General features: G+C 41.0%; 3 pseudogenes; 1 reads left to right on the top strand and 2 right to left on the bottom strand.

The window, feature by feature from the left end:
• The first annotated feature begins 4,616 nt into the window (after nt 1-4,616).
• On the top strand, nt 4,617-5,758 carry LOC140927252 (uncharacterized; annotated as a pseudogene).
• A 10-nt stretch (nt 5,759-5,768) lies between these two features.
• LOC140925809 (uncharacterized) lies at nt 5,769-7,987 on the bottom strand (annotated as a pseudogene).
• Nucleotides 7,988-8,906: 919 nt separating this feature from the next.
• On the bottom strand, nt 8,907-13,839 carry LOC140925807 (uncharacterized; annotated as a pseudogene).
• Between the last annotated feature and the right edge of the window lie 2,246 nt (nt 13,840-16,085).

Raw genomic sequence — 16,085 nt, 5'->3', positions numbered from 1 at the left:
GAAATCAAAATTTGAAAAGTGCAGCTCATGAACACGACTTATTTCATATCCATTTTTAAAAAATTGAACTTGAGCCTGCGATCATTTGAAAAGTAGCAACTTGACAGCGGATACCTTCAAAAAATAACTCGAACTCAGTGGGTCGATACCTGAGCCCGCGATACGATCAGGCGATACTGGTCAGCAGAAACACTATTTTGACAGCTGTCAATTAATCAAAACATGGATGTACAATATCAGGTTGCAAGCTCCCAAACTAGCTAGAAAGTATGAGATTAAACATTGGTATGCCTGTGGTGCAGACGGACGGAAGGTCGGGTGGTCGGTGTACGGTCACATGATTGCCGAATTTTCTAGGATGGATAGATTTTCTAAGCTATGGGGCTTGGAATTTAGCCCATGATCAAATAAAATATCAGCGCAAAACTTTAAACACTACGTGACTTCAATGGATAGAAAAATAAGCCGGTGATACACTCAGGTAATGATGGTCAGCGTATACTCTAGTTTGACAGCTGTCAATTAACCTTCATTACAATGGCGAATATTCGAATTAACAGACTACGAGTGTGAGTAAGACATATCCGTCCGGCATGTATTGGAAAATGCCGGATCATGTACCTGAGCAAACCTGAGCCCACGTTATTACTTTTCTGATAGTGGTCCGCACATGTCACATTTTGACAGCTGTCAATTGACCTTAATTTGGCTTGCCAATATAACTTTACAAGACTGTCAGCCAACTGACAGCCTTGCCCGGCGTAGTTTCGTTTTTATGTTGAATTGGTAAGTGTGACATATTATATCAGCTTATATGTTGGGGCAAAACAACTGGTCTTTCATCTGAGCCCGCGAGATGGTCATGTGATAATTGTCAGCGGATGTCTGATTTTGACAGCTGTCAATCTAATCGTACTCATACGGATGGCTTACATAACTAAGAGGCTAGTCAAGTTGTGCAAGATCTATTGTGACATTTGACATCGGCTTACATGAAGTGTGTGTACGGGCGGGCGGGCGGGCGTACGCTACGTCATAACCGAATTTTCTCGGATGGATAGTTTACCAAATTTTCTTACCCGTGGTGCTCCGCTGCGCGCGCGCGAGAGCTCCGCTATAATAATTAAACAATGTTTCAAGGGGCTCCGTCATGCGATTATAGGAAATTCCAGCATTGTCACAAAATATTGTTAGAACGCCTTTTTAAAATATCAAAGAACCTTCAAAACGTACAGAAGGCCAAAAAGTGGCATGCCTTGTATGAAGGGCAACCTTAGATAATTTTAAAATAGACTGAATTTTTGAAAAATGTATTGAGAACTTCCATCTTTAAAGATTTTCTTCAATATTTTACTCATAAATACTAAGGTTTGTTTTAAGGCCGGGATTTTCTCAGTAAAATAATGAGGTCTTTCCAAGTCTAGAAACTCGTAATTATTACAATCGAAGAATTTACGTAAAATATGGTGACTTAGCCCCTGAAGATAATGTGGTAAGATTTCCGTATAACCCCATACAGTCATTATGCATGCAGCAGTCTCATACTATTTCACAAGAAATAAGAAAAGAGTCCTAACATGCATGCATGACAAATATATGGGGTTATGCGGAAATCTTGCCAATAATGTCACTTAATCTGTGTCAAAGGAACTTAGAAGACCAATTTTTGTTTCCCACTTGTCAAGGGCTTTTACGTGCGCTTCTGCCGCCTGGTTTTGCGGTGGACGAAAATTAAGGTAGTTGGTCCAAGAGACGGTCTAGCTTATCGCCGATGGTGGATGTTGGTGACTGTACACGCTTCCTCTTCCTCTCCCCCTGGGCAACGCTTGAGCCATCTAAACCTCCCTCGGGCAATTCGGCTGCGTTCAGACGATGAAGCTCGTCTTGTCGTCGTATTTTTCCCAGGGTCTGCTGGATTTCATCGCTAGTTCCAGAAGACTCATCTGACTCTGGCTGACTTTCTGCTCTTTTCAAAAGGTCGTCAACCGTGTGGTACTCATCATCGATGTTAGTTACTGCATCTGAAGGTCTAAAAGTAGGACAGAAATGAATAAGTGTATCTTAAGAGTGCAAGGAATTAGTTCATATGATCGCCCCAAGGCAGATAAAGTTCCCGGCTTCAAGAATAACCACTTTTTTTTAAGAATACGTACGGGGAAAGGTTTCAGCCCTCTACTTAACAACATTAAGAATGTCAGTCTATATCGGATACTCACTTGTCCTTAACTTTGTTTAATAAAGCCGACGCTTGCTTCCTTAGGCGCTCTTGCAAGCTCTTTTCGCCGATGTCACAGTCTCTGTAAGTCTTTTCTTCCTCTCCAAGGACCTCCCAGTTGCTTTTCAAGAAGGCCAAAACTATTCGCCAGTCTCTTCCTTTAAGTTCAACGGCTTTTAATATCAAGTGGTCCTCCAATTTTGAATACTTGTGGTGTGTTGCGTAGCGTCTTCTTGGCTGGAGCTTCGCTCGAGCTTTGCCCTAGCGTGTATAACTTTGCAGTGCATCTGAGAATGTCACAGCGCCAGAGGCACTCGTTCAGGTACTCATACTAGGGCTGGAGGTGCTAGTAGTCACTGGTGTTTCAATAGCTCCTCCAAATGCTGCTCTTGGGAAAATATTGACCGAGAAGTCGCTCATCGTTGCGAGTATGACTGAGAAACCACAAATTTTAGGCTTATATATATATGTCTAAAAACATTCCCATTTGATTTTGACGGTGTTTTTTGTTTTGCTTATGATTTTTTGCTTGTTTTGTTTTTCCTTTTTTTCTTTGCACATAGGTGTCGATCTTCCTGATTCAGTGAAAAAGATTCTTTGCTTTGGTATTCGCCCTCTTTCGAAGAGTGCAACATGTGTCCATTGTTTAACCCCGCACAGAAAAACATAACAACACCACAAACTGCATTGAAATTACTCGAAAATTTCTAAATACCCCAAACCGTTTGGTTTTGTAAAACAGGAATACCGCAACTTAAAATGAAAATATCCGCAAAACTGCATCACCGTAAACCCTTTTGCCCCCTCTTTTAAAGCCCATGTACATATGTAACAATCTCACTTTGAGGCAAATTGTTTTAAATGGTCTCATTCTTTTACAGCGTGTTATGCGTCTGCATAAATTATTTTGAATATGCAATTTTCAGAGACCGGCGGAGACGAAGGCATGTTTTGCTGACTGATGGAAAAAAAAGACAGACCTTCCTTGCAAGTTGTTGGATGGGTAATTGGCAAAAGAAATAAGAATGCCTAAAGAAAACTTCCCGCCTCCTCCCCCAACAATTGTTTTAGTTACCTACCCCGTTATTGTTTCATCAATTTATCTGGCTTCTTGTTTTTTAAATTTTACTCAAAATTCCTTGTGTTCTCCCCCCGCCAACGTTTTTGGTCTTCAGCCCCAACACTTTGGTTCTTCTTCTTTCCGCCCTGTCCTTTCCTGTAGTATGCAACAGAAACACTCCCCTGATTAGGACCTTGTTTCCCATCTTTCATGGAAGAAGATCGAGAGGAAGAGACGTGTGGCAAGCTTTACAACTCAACCCTGTAATATTTTGTTACAAGACGGGGCAGACACCAGAAACTTTGGAAGTTGTTGTTGCAAAAATATACGGACAGGTAACTTTACTAAGACACTGGCCTCGAACACTGTGAATGGACAGGAGACGTCGCTGTATTCTCGATGTGCGCAACAGAGTGTTACTTGTTTTTATTTGGCTTCGCCAATACTTAAAGCTTCATGTTCTTGCATACATATTCTGCATTTCTAAAAGCACTGTAGGCGAGGAGATCTACTATGTTGTCCCGACAGGGCTGAATAACGTACTGCTCATCTCCGTGACATCACTTGTTTACTAAGTGTTGCTGCACGGGGGATGCAGCTTTGCGACGTGAAAATCATCTGATAAACTCTCGAAGGGGAAATTCTGCGAATACTTTAGAACTGCAAGTCTTGTTAAGGAATTTTAAGTAAACCAGGGACCAAGGAAAACGCTTTTGATCCTCTCGGCGAGGTTTTTCATTGTTTTGATCGTAAGTTTTATCAGAAAGATGACTGAGAGAAAAAGAGCATTGCTGGACTTTTGGCCACTTTTCTTCAATGACTTCAATGGTACGTATTAAAACGATTTACTTGTATATACCTGATTGAAAAAACGTTGTCGCTTGAAAGGATAAACCATAAACTATGAGACCCAAGGGCTTTATGGCTATAAGTATATAATGAATAGACCAATTCCAATATATCAAAATTCATACTTGGCTGCGAGGCCTAGGGACTAAAACAAAAGAAGTCACCTCGAGGCTCAATAATGAATAATGCATTTCTTTTCTTTTCTTACCTCAAGCCCGTGGAGCCAAGTATGAATTTTAATATGTTGAAAATAGTCTATTACATTTGCATAATATTTTGTTCTCTTGTGCTTGTTGCACGTGGTGAACTATGGAAACTATCCAAGCTTTTATGAAGGTGTCCAAATTGGCCAACAAGGGCCAATTTGAACAGTATACCATATGCGACTTGCCGAAGTTTGTATCAGTCAATGAATTTAAGAAATATTTGCTTCCAAATTATTCCGAAGAGTTAAGTCCCTCTTCTTATTGGTCTTCTTTAACTATCGGCTACATGAGTGAAGGACGCCGAAAATGCAACATAAAAACAGACAAACAACTACTAGAAGACGCCTACAAAAGTATTAAAAATGGGTGGATCACCCTATGGGTGGATCCACACAGTGTCGTGAAATGCAAACAGGACGAGAAAGAAAGAAGGGAAGGACAAGCAAAGAGGAAAACTTCAGATATGATTCATAACTAACTTGCTTGCCTGGAGTTTGACATTTCAAAAACGCACTAGTAACAAAATTGCTAACCTTGTGTTTGTCGTAAACAATTTTTTTTTTCCAAAGTCTATAATGCAGGCCACTCTATCGACGACGGAGTATGGAGGAGGATGATCAAGACTCCTACGAAAAAAGGCTAGCACGTCTGCAAGAAAAGCATGGAGGAGGCATAGCGGACTTTAAACTAAAATGCTTGGCAAGAATGTTGGTAAGCTCAGAAATGTAATAACATCAACGCTAAAATTTCATGACATTTAATTGCAGATGAAGAAAGAGGAATTGTGATAATAAAGAAAAATGATTGCTCTCTAATATTTGATTCCGCGCTTGTAAACTTGCCAATTTTAAATGCACGTTTGTGTGTTTGCTTTTCAGTTAAATTAACACTTTTGTTCGTCATTGTACTGGGACGCAAAATAATATTTTATGACTTGATTGTTTCTTTATTAATACAGGTGAATAAAATTCACCATAGCGAGGACGAGATGCCACAAGTTTTTTTTTTCACGGGGAGGAGTTAAGCGAGCTGCTCCGCAACTTCAACGGCAACATCGAGCTCGACAGTTTCAGGTGTGGAGGAAAAGGTATAATTCTCTAACGTGTTACTCCGTTATTCAAGAAAAGAGCGTATCTAAAATTAAGGAAAACGATTTTCGTTGTCACTGTGATTGCTGCGATTAATTGCCTTTTAAAATCGTGCGTTAAGAGATCCATGAATTTGAAAGGCCACACGTCAAGTTTTCTGAGCAAGACAGAACTGCAAGCATTACTAATGTAATTTTTTTTTCTACAGTTCTGCTTAAGAGGAATGATTTATAGTCAAGTGGCTCAGCTAAAGAATCTCTCTGACAAAGAAATGCTGACGAGAGATCAGTTTGACAAAGAAAGGGGAAAACCCGTTAACGAGCTAGCAAAAGTGGAATAAAATGTTTGAATTAAAGGTATTCACAGTGGCGGATGTAGTTTGAAATTTCTTCATCAGTTATTTGCATAAAAGCTTCAAAGACCATGGTCTCCAGTTCATCGCACTGCTCCCAAACTAGTTCGGTTCTCTCTGATCGAGCTTTTCACTTGTCCGATTACTCCTTCACAAGGCATGAGATGTGGGCTGTATGGAGGAAGGAAAATAAGTAATGCACCTCAAGCATTGATTGCATCAATAACGCGTTGCGAATGATGTATGGCAGCACTGTCTGAAAACCAGGACCACAAAAAAAAATTAGTACTCTTAAGCTGTAACCACTTTCTTTCGTTACGGATCGTGCCATAATGATCCTTTGTATGTGAGCATTTCCCGGTTTGGAAATCACGGCAAAATAACACAGCACCAGAGGGGCGAGAAGAACTGATACTTCATTTAGTTGGTGAGCGAAGAAGACGCGATTCCAAATGAGCGAACAAATCACCCCAACGAGCACCTCCGCATTCGATCTCAAACAAGACAGCGCCGTGAAACTCTCGAACGGCAGGCCAAGGAAATTGAGTGACGAGGTACATCAAAAACAATGAAATGATCAAGACAGCCAGAATGTTCGTCAGGAGGCAGACTATTGAGCTGCAAGATGGAGGCGTATCCGGCAGCGAATTCGGCAAGAGTTAGCTCGTCATAAGGTCGCTCCCTGGAAACGTAAGCGAGACTAAGAAAACTATGAGGCCAGTGCTGTGGCGCTAACACACGACTCGTGAGCTTAGCAGTCTTGCCCAACTGTAATTTCTTACCTCGAGCTTTCTTCTTGATGGAGGCATCGCCCTCGTCTTCAGAGTCACTCGAGGAAAACCCGAGACACTCGATTTCTGAAGAAACCTTCGCGGTCAAAGCAGGATCAGCCCGGAGCTCTTTTATTGCGACGGAAGACTCTCGAGGTTTGCCACGTTCACCAGGAGCCAAATCAGGACGGGCAGCTGCTTGACTCTGTAAATGGGCGTTTCGCTGACGCAGTGCATGAAGTTCGGCTTTCAGTTTGACCGTTTCTGCTCGACGTTCTAGCTCTGCATTGTTCGCCTTGGCTTGAGCAATGGCCGCGTTTAACGCAGCAATGTCATCTGCATTGCCATTGACGTCGCTGGTTGTAGCAAGAGGAGTGGATGACTGGCCATTGCGAACACCAGGCGAAGACGTTCCTCGATCGTTAGCGAGGTTGACGGGCAGGTACTCGAAGCTGTCATGAAATTCTTCGTCTTGCTCTGCATGCAAGGCCGCATAATTCTGTGACGGAAGCGTCTGTAAATTGTAGTGAGACATGTTAAAAATCACAGCAGAAACAAATTACAATTACAGCATAAACTAGAAGGCGTACGTACAACCCGAACACAAACGAGAATGAAGTTGCAACTCAATCTCTGAAACTTGAGAACTGCATGTACACCATGTGACCCACCCCTGTGTAACTCGGGAAATTAACCATTTTGAGTACTCCAAAATAACACAATTTTTTCGTTCCAGAGGACAAAAAATCCATACATTGACTTAACAGTTGAACCTCCCAACAGCGGCCTCCTCCTTAAAATGGCCACGTTCTTCTGTCCCCAAGGTGGCCGTTGTAAAGAGGTTCAACTGTACTTAGATCGCGCTTAATACTTTGAATGTACTACAGAATATCATACCCATTATAACAACCAAGCGTGGGTTAACACCATCAAATGGTAGAAGATTCAGAACAAGCCTCTCATTTACAAATTGTAGAAATACATCTCCATTTGTTGTTCCACGGTGAATTCCAATTTCTATCAATCCTTCGGTACAGATGATAGGAATGGCTTTGATTCTTGGATTCTAGTTTGAGAGCTGCCTGTGAACTTCAGCCCGATAGCCACGGAAGCTGTAACCAGATTGTCTCATGATACGTTGGTCCTTTCAAGATTTAAAAAAAGGGAACGATAAAATTAATTGATATCACCATAAAGCAACTACGATATGAGCCAAAAATGTACTTACAAATCCCCTCTCATCAATTAAAACCAACATCTCTGCATTTAGAAGACAGACCTGGTTATCTAGGTTTGACCACCGCTTCTGACATCCCACTACAGCGACAATAGTCTCAGTCCACTGTTCGCCGTAAAATCTTTTGTGTTTTTGTGCACCACGCCGTAAAATCTTTAGTGTTTTGCAAACTACAATCGTACGGAGCGAGCTCCCAGGAAGGTCTTCCATGAACGGATTTTTCCACACCACACCAAAAAATACTTAGACCGATTAAAATGGTCTTTGACGACATTGTACCTGCAAGACAGGTCAAACAGACAAAACACTGAAACGACTCACACAGTCGACTCACGTGTACATGTGTCACGCCACCTCATTCATGAGGACTCGTGACCTATGATGTAACCGACTTGGAAAGGTTTCCAATTTCACCGGAAGTAATGCTCTTTTTTCTATCCCGAGTACGAATTTACGTTTTTTGACTTTTCTCGCATTAAAATTTTGATTTAGGGCCTCGGAGAACGTTAAATGGAAGTCAAGAAACGTTGTTGGGTTCGTTTCTTTGACTGGATGATGAGCAGTAACAATTAACGAAAGCTTGCCTTTTGGAATTTCTCTCCCGCTTCCCGCCATCATAGAGATCCCGCTTTCCGCCCTTTCTTCTCTCGTCTCCCGTACCCCTCCCGCCCCCCTGTTCCCCTCCACATTTGAACTCGTGCTTACAACTGGTTCATCAGGAACTAGGAAAAAACGTAAATTGAATACAGTACAATTCAGCAGCTCCTCTAAAGTTGATAGAAAGGGTTGTGAGCATGAAAATCCTTACTCTTTTAACCACAAAATTTATCCCTTTCTCCAATTTTTATAGAAAATAACCTACATAACATATTATAAACAGAAAAGATCGCTACAGTCAAATACACAACTTATGCAGTTGTGAAAAGAAAGCCTGAAAAAATTCAGGCTTGCTGGGATTCTAACGCTGATCTCTGTGATACCAGTGCAGCACTCTAATCAATTGAGCTAGAAAGCTAATGGGAAGCTTTTTCAGGCTTTCTTTGCTGCATTTCTTTAAGTCCTGATCATCCCACAGTTTCAATAAATGAAAGCCATCTCTATTTTACTGATCACTGGTTACAGTATGTAACTAACTACCTGGTGTTGAGGTTGGGGGGACATCAGTCACAACCATTTTGGATCTCTTGATTTTCTTCGCAACAGCTTCTTCTCTTGGTTGCTTCTGCAACATTGTGTTAATTGGTGCTGGGGTCATGTTTCTAAGCTTCCTAGCCGCCTGCTGCAATTCATCTTCGCTTGAACTTATGTATGTTTGAAACATTTCCTCCACATATTCTGTAAGAGAAGTCAAATGTACATAGTTTTACTTGCCTTACCTTTTAAGGTTGTTGAGTAATAGGTAGAACCGACAATACCAGTTCATTTTTATACAGCAAATTGCAAACAATATTTGTTTTACACCTCACATTAGTCTGTCAAAGACAACTAATGCCGAAAAACTGAATTTACATGTACTGTGCTCCACCTCATTAATTTAGTTATTTAGCAAAATTAAAACATGAAATGTTACTCAAGATTATAAATTTCAGTGTCTCGCTGACTCTTACCAAAGTTTGGGGTAATTTTAACATTGCGCACTGTTGCTTCCCCGTTTTGAACATGGGCTATGACACTCTCCACGGTTCAGTTCCATCACTTTCTCTGCATTTAACTTTCCTGTGCAGGTTGAAATGGAAATGAAGGACTTTCGTATCCACGGACGTTTCGTACCCAGACGATTTGTACCCAAAGTTGAGGTGATTCGTACCCAATGCTAAGATGATTCGTACCCATGCAATAACCAAGTCTTTATGTTGTAAACAGTGTTTTCATAGTTTAAGTTAAGGCTTTCCCTAAAACAAAGGATCGAAACCGCAGAACTAACCACAAGACAGGACATACTGGTCGAGATTGTGGGACGAAACAAATGTGTTTGTTTACGTCCGAATTTGCCAAATCTCTGAACGTTGACTAATCGAAGACTATTTGAAGAGTGATAGCATAAGAAGAATACGACAAGGTTAGTGACACAAGCCCCGCCGAACACAAAATAAAAAAAAAGTGACTTGAAAGAGTGACTTACAGAATTCACATGTTTGTGAAAAGTGCAGTAATATATTTTAAAGGAAATCCTAACTGATACTTATTACAAGCGGGGACATGTGAGTTGTCCAAGTAACACCCGCCCCTTGATTAAACGTAATCAAGAAATAATATATAATATATATAATGTACTATATACTGATTATTTCTTTAAGTTTTAAACTAGTCAATTTTGCTTAGCTTACTGGATTTGGGATTTCTAATGTACTGTATTTTTGAGATTTCTAATGATAAGGTGATTGCTAAAAATACCTTAACATTATCTACAATAGCTAATGATGAAATAAATCAAGTTCATGAGTCCTTTAAGTACTTTAGATGATCATTGGCCTATTGATGTTTGTGCAACCTTTCAGTGATTACTTGGGGGATTTCTCTCTCCTGTTAAATGCCTCCCACAGCTCAAAGAGCCGGCTTTGTAACTGGCGGTAGGCGGCTCTCTGGATCCGCTTCAGCTTGCGCTCAGACACAAGCCGAATCTGCAGTGACACCAGGCGGGCCTCGTTGTGTAGCAGGAACAAAAGCAAGTAGAAGGGAAGTCCACTGCGGCCAGCAGCTCTTCAGTTCAGGGCATGATGCCAGCCTTCTATGTCATTTGTTCTTACTGACAGCATGAACACGCTTTATCCGGGTCTCTCCGATGTAGTGGACAAACTCCTTCAGTGGCTGCGTGGTAACTTCTGGTCTCAGACTCTCGAAAGTGGCTTCGATTGACTTGTGCGGAAGAAAGGGCAACGCCATAAGTCGTCTGATGTAGCTACTTGTCGCATGATCAGTGGTGTATGCAGTCTACAATCCCAGCTCCTGCACCTTTCTCCAAAGGGCCTGTTTCCACTGGAATGCACAGCCCAGCAATTGCACTTCAGGGAGGACTTTACGAAATGCTCCCCACACGGCTTTCTCGAAGTCAACAGTCACTTGTTCTACAGCAGGGGACGATGGCAGGATCCTTAAAACCTTAGTTAAGATAAGATACGTCAATTAAAAAAAAAAAACGAACCCCGCGAAAAAAAGATCAGGAAAAGTGTAAAAGCCTCTGCTTAAATAAGACGTCTAAATCTTGCTTTCTTATAATTTTTATGTAAATAATACGTACAAATAATTACTAAAGTATCCTCTCCTACCTTCTTCAACACCTTTTTGTAGTCGTGCTTTCTTCTGCTTGACATGAGCACAAACAGTAGCCGAACTTGCTTTGCGTAATCACCCTGCCTGACGAACGCATTGATGGAAAAGAGCTGACTGAAGGGTGGGTGACACAACTTGAAAGTTCCATCCATGTACCACTACTAGGCCTCAGTTAACTTTTCTAGCTGTTCCTCTGTCGCAAAGATAACATGTCCTCCTCCACGGGTTTCAACATCTGCACGTAGGAAATGTTGTGGTATGCTGGACTTGTCGATTACGAATTCAAGGTCAGTTGGTTCTGGTGGATGTCTCGCCTGTCTGCAACGGTTGGCTGCTCTTCATCTAACTCGAGTGAGAGCGCACGACTTAACAAAATGGATTGCGTGAAAGCACATGTACTAACAAAATACAACTTTGTAAAGTTTTTGATTCGACAAGTTCAAACATCGACATGTAAATTGGACCAAGCCTTGAAAAGTAGGAACAAGCTAATTTCGTGTAAGTACCGTTTCCTTTTGAGTTGTATGTTAAATCGCATACCCTGCCCCAGCCTGCATGTTTTGCTTTCTTTTGTTTAAATCTTCTACCTGACCAGTGTTTCCACACAAACTCAAAGCGCAGCTGTTGACTTTTTGTCATAGCCATATCTTTTACTGTTTGACCCTTTAACTTTAACTGTGAGTTAGCTCCAATAGGTGCTTGCAGCTTTTTGAAGATTTCCTTTCCTTTCATTCTCATCACTACCGACTTTTTTCCGTTTTGCGCAGTAATCTCTCAATTTCATACGATTTCCCAAAGCAGTAAGCCCCAGTTCTTTCAACTGGGTATCAATAAAGTCTAGTCAGCCTTTACATGTCAGGGAAATACAGCATGTAGTACTTCCAGGAACATCCTGGAACATCCAAAAAACTAGGAACATCCCCCAGAAAACCCGGAACACCCCCAGAAAACCAGAAACACCCCCAAAAAGCCTGGAACACCCCCCAAAATACCAAGAAAAGCGCAAAATCTAAAAAATAAATAAATAAATAAAGTAAAAATAATAATATAAAATTGAAAGAGGACACGAAGTAATATGAAAATAAGAACCATGAATGGGAACACTTTAAAAGAGCCAAGACACAAGGCTCTCAATTACAATACAATTGCTCTACCTTTTGTTGGTTTCTTTAATGAAACAACTCTTTCTTAGCAACTTAAACATCTTTTCAGTGCAACTTGACGTCAAGCACTATTGTAGAAAGAGGAATCCATTTTAAAATCATGTGTTGATCCCAAGATGATTATACGAAAAAGGTTTTTAACTTATTAGTGTTTAAATGGAAACGATGTCAAGCAAATTTATTACAGCCTACAAGTGTTACACGAAAACATTTATTTTTTTGTGTTGGGATTCATTTTCATCTTAAGTTAACTTTTATTTTTCATTTTTAACTTATTACCATGCGAAACATATCTAAACAAAGAATAATAAAGCAAAAGCAGATATAAAATTGAACTTCAACAGCTATATAAACCGGTCAAACAAGGCACAGAAACATGAAAAAACAAAACAATGACATGAATTAAATCGAACAGGCTCTCACACCGAACTCTTTTGTAATGTAGTTTTTGTGGCACTCTGTGAGAGGCAATCCGTCGGGGATGACCAGCAAATACGGCACAAATGACGGCTCAGCTGCTTGAATGCAGGCAACCCGAAGGTGATAATGTGCATCCGATTCCCGAGCGGGCGTGCATAACTCTCCTATTTGAGGGTCTTTGTAAGTCCGCTGCTCCTTTCTGGCCTCACAAAAATCAAATGGTGTGTCTGTAACTGTTCGTAATGATGACTGACGTGATCCCCTGCATCCTTGGCAAACTTTTATTCGGAAAATCATTTGTTTTAAACGGAAGGGATTTATATTAGGAATACTGCTTTGAGGATATAAACGCTTCACGCGTTCATTAGTCCATCAGCTGGGGGGGTTGTATGGCTCACTTACGGGGAGCAAACAAAACTTGTTAAATCTTAATCTCTGACCATTAAGAATCACAAAAATGCATGATAGCAAGGATAGAGCAGTAGCTTTCACTTTGTAAATCGAATTTGAAATTTGCAGTGCATACTGCCTTCTGGTCGCCATCTTTGATTTCTAAGAAAATAGCTTTAAAATGTTTTTCATTCTTAAATAAGTACAATTATACTTTGTTTACACGTGTATTTGCAATAATAAGTATCCAAGATATTATTTCAGCATTTTTTACAGTTGTTCATGCTATGATTACGTCAAAATGACGTCACAGCTACGACCATTTTGTTTTTTCCTTGTATATTCAACTGCTGATGTTTCAGTCATCTGAATAAAATCACCATTAAAGGCGCTTTACATCACAATGTTACTAGAAGAACCTGACTAAATCTATTGATTAAGTCTTACGAATCAAATCAGTTTAGATAGCTAAATCCACGCTTCAGTGAAAGTGCCATGCATGACCCTTTAAAGTCCTTCTTTACTACTGTCACTTGCATATGGGATCTAAAACATGAACATACGTCTACATCATGTAGTTCTTCTCACTATGTAGCGAACATTGGGGCTAAAAACAAATACTTTCTTATGCTAGGCTTGCAGAAAATGACAAAATGTGTCCCGTCAAAAGGGATGTTGCTATATCGAACCTGAAGAAATACACATTAAAAGGTACTAACCAGCATCCGTTTCTTCTCGCCATCCCTACAGTACTAACTTACACCTTTGAACGTACTTACCTGTATCAGTCTTCTCCATCGTCAGAGTCACTATTCCCATTCTCACACTGAATACCAACATCAGTTGCCATTTTGTCACACTGGATACAGTTAAAACCCACGACTAAGAACCTGGTTTTTAAGAACCTGTTAGGTTATAATTTGCGAGTTAGGCCCCCTCTATACAAGAACCTGTTTAGCCTAAAATACGAAACAGGTTCTTATTTTCTAAATTTTATAGAGAAAATTCTTTTCAATTGGGCAAATAAGATAAGTCAATATTCAGGATCCTCTTTGAACACGTAGGAGACTTATCACACCAGCTGTAATGTAATGGTCTGCAGATTTTATAGAAGGAATTAAGGTACATACCACTAAATGCTCTTAGCTTCAATGTATCTTTTTCTTCAGAAAATAAGAACCTATTTAAGAACCTAAAGTAGCCTAAATATGTGCAAATTACCATTGATGTAAGAACATGTTTAGGCTGACTTTGGAAAATGCAGGTTCTTAGTCGCGGGTTTTTACTGTGCTACGCATGTCAGTGCACCTCAGACCCGCCTTTAAGCTGCAGCAGTTCTCGATGGTGCACGCTCTCTTGCATGTACAGGGGAGTAGTTCAAGGACCTGTTCTGGAGTGGGTTTAGATCCAAGCCATACAAATTTCACGACGTTAGAGATGTTGTCTACTTCCCAGTCATGTCCATGAGGACAGGAGATTACCGGAAGCGAAATGATGGCTCTTCTCAAGATTGCTGCCTGGTAATTTTCTCTTGTAACCTGAAGTCGTAAAGATGACTCACATGGTAGCAAAGCTTCTGGCTCTACTTTTTCGCTCTGGCGCAGTGAATCTGATAGCGAAGGGCACCCACACTGTCGCACTTCTTTCCATACAACTGACACATGAGTGCCTCCATAACTTTAAATGCTTCCTCGGATACTACCCACTCGTCCCCGATACTTGCCAGGGCTTGGACATATCTTTCATTATGTTGAAGAAGCTGTACTCCTTTCCACCTTCCTTTACCAGAGAAGGCGGAGATGGTATCACAACCTGTAATCGCGTGTATGCCGGTGAGGGTTTTCATGAACGACTGCTTCTCAATGCCTCTGTCAAGTTGCTTCTCCAAAGTGCTAACAACCTTAGAAAGTTTTATTAATCTGGTCTTTGCGCCCCTTCCCTTCTTTATGTAGCACGCTCCAAGGTCCGGGCTATGAGAAAGCAGCAGGATAAACACATCAGTATCATCAGAGTGGATGACGCAAGGGCCAGCCGTGTGCCGAGCATGGAGAACCATGCGGGTATCAGCTTCTTCGTGATTGCACTGTAGTTCAGGAACTGGTTCGCACGTTCTCACGTCCAGTTGCCAGCACTGTTCTTCGATGGTTATATACATGATGCGGTTGCCAAGCCTGCTTCTGAATGTGTCTGTCTTCCACTGTGACACAAAGAATTTCGCGATCTCAGGCTTGTTTGCGGTGACACTGAGCAGCTTGTTGCATGACTTCACAGTATGTGCAGGGAGTATGTTCTTATATTGTACACCGTCACTGGTAGACACTCTTTTTATTTTTTCTACATTCTTGTGGTACATGTCAAACAAGACGTATATGCGCATGTTACAGGTTCTCGTTACCATCTCAAATACTCTCTCAGCAACCATATAAAACGTTGCTCCACAGGGGATCTTTCGCATTTGCAAGACAGCCATCCCATCAAAAATGCTGGTTGCGTTCTCCGGGTTTTTTTCTGTGGCTGTGATACTTTCTAGCTGTTGGGAAAGTTTGACCTTGTTTGATTTTCGTCCATAAGGATCAGCAAGGAACCAACGAAGAGGACCAAGAGGATAGGTAAAAAGAACTTTCACGTCAATCTGTCGAAACTGTTGGAGAAGTGCCATCCGAGCAAATACATCTCGAACCATTCGAAGAGGAAGTACTAGATTCTTGTTGTGAACTTTGCACACAGCCTTAAGGTCCTTAAAAGACTTCAGCTTGGCTTTCTTCAGGGGATCAAAGTAATCGAAAGTTGGATCTGATGAGCAACGGTTCACCACAAAGTCATTCGCTGCCTGCTTTCTTCTGCTCTTGACCTGTTGTAAATCATCATCAATATCTACCAGTGGACAAACTCATGAACACTGCGTCGTTTCCATGGATTGGTGAGCACATCCTCAAGCAAATCTATCAACTTCTCTACCGCTTTGATGTCTTCTTTAATTTGTGCTGGAGCGAACATCCTTGTGGATGTAGGTCTTGGAAGAATTAATCGACAAATGCCCACGAAGAAGTTTTCTGTGCATAGCA

The sequence above is a fragment of the Porites lutea genome, chromosome 2 (genome assembly GCF_958299795.1).
Source record: "Porites lutea chromosome 2, jaPorLute2.1, whole genome shotgun sequence".
NCBI classification, from domain to species: Eukaryota; Metazoa; Cnidaria; class Anthozoa; order Scleractinia; family Poritidae; genus Porites; species Porites lutea.
The sequence above is the reverse complement of the archived record's forward strand: the minus strand, read 5'-3'. Positions and strand labels throughout refer to the sequence as shown.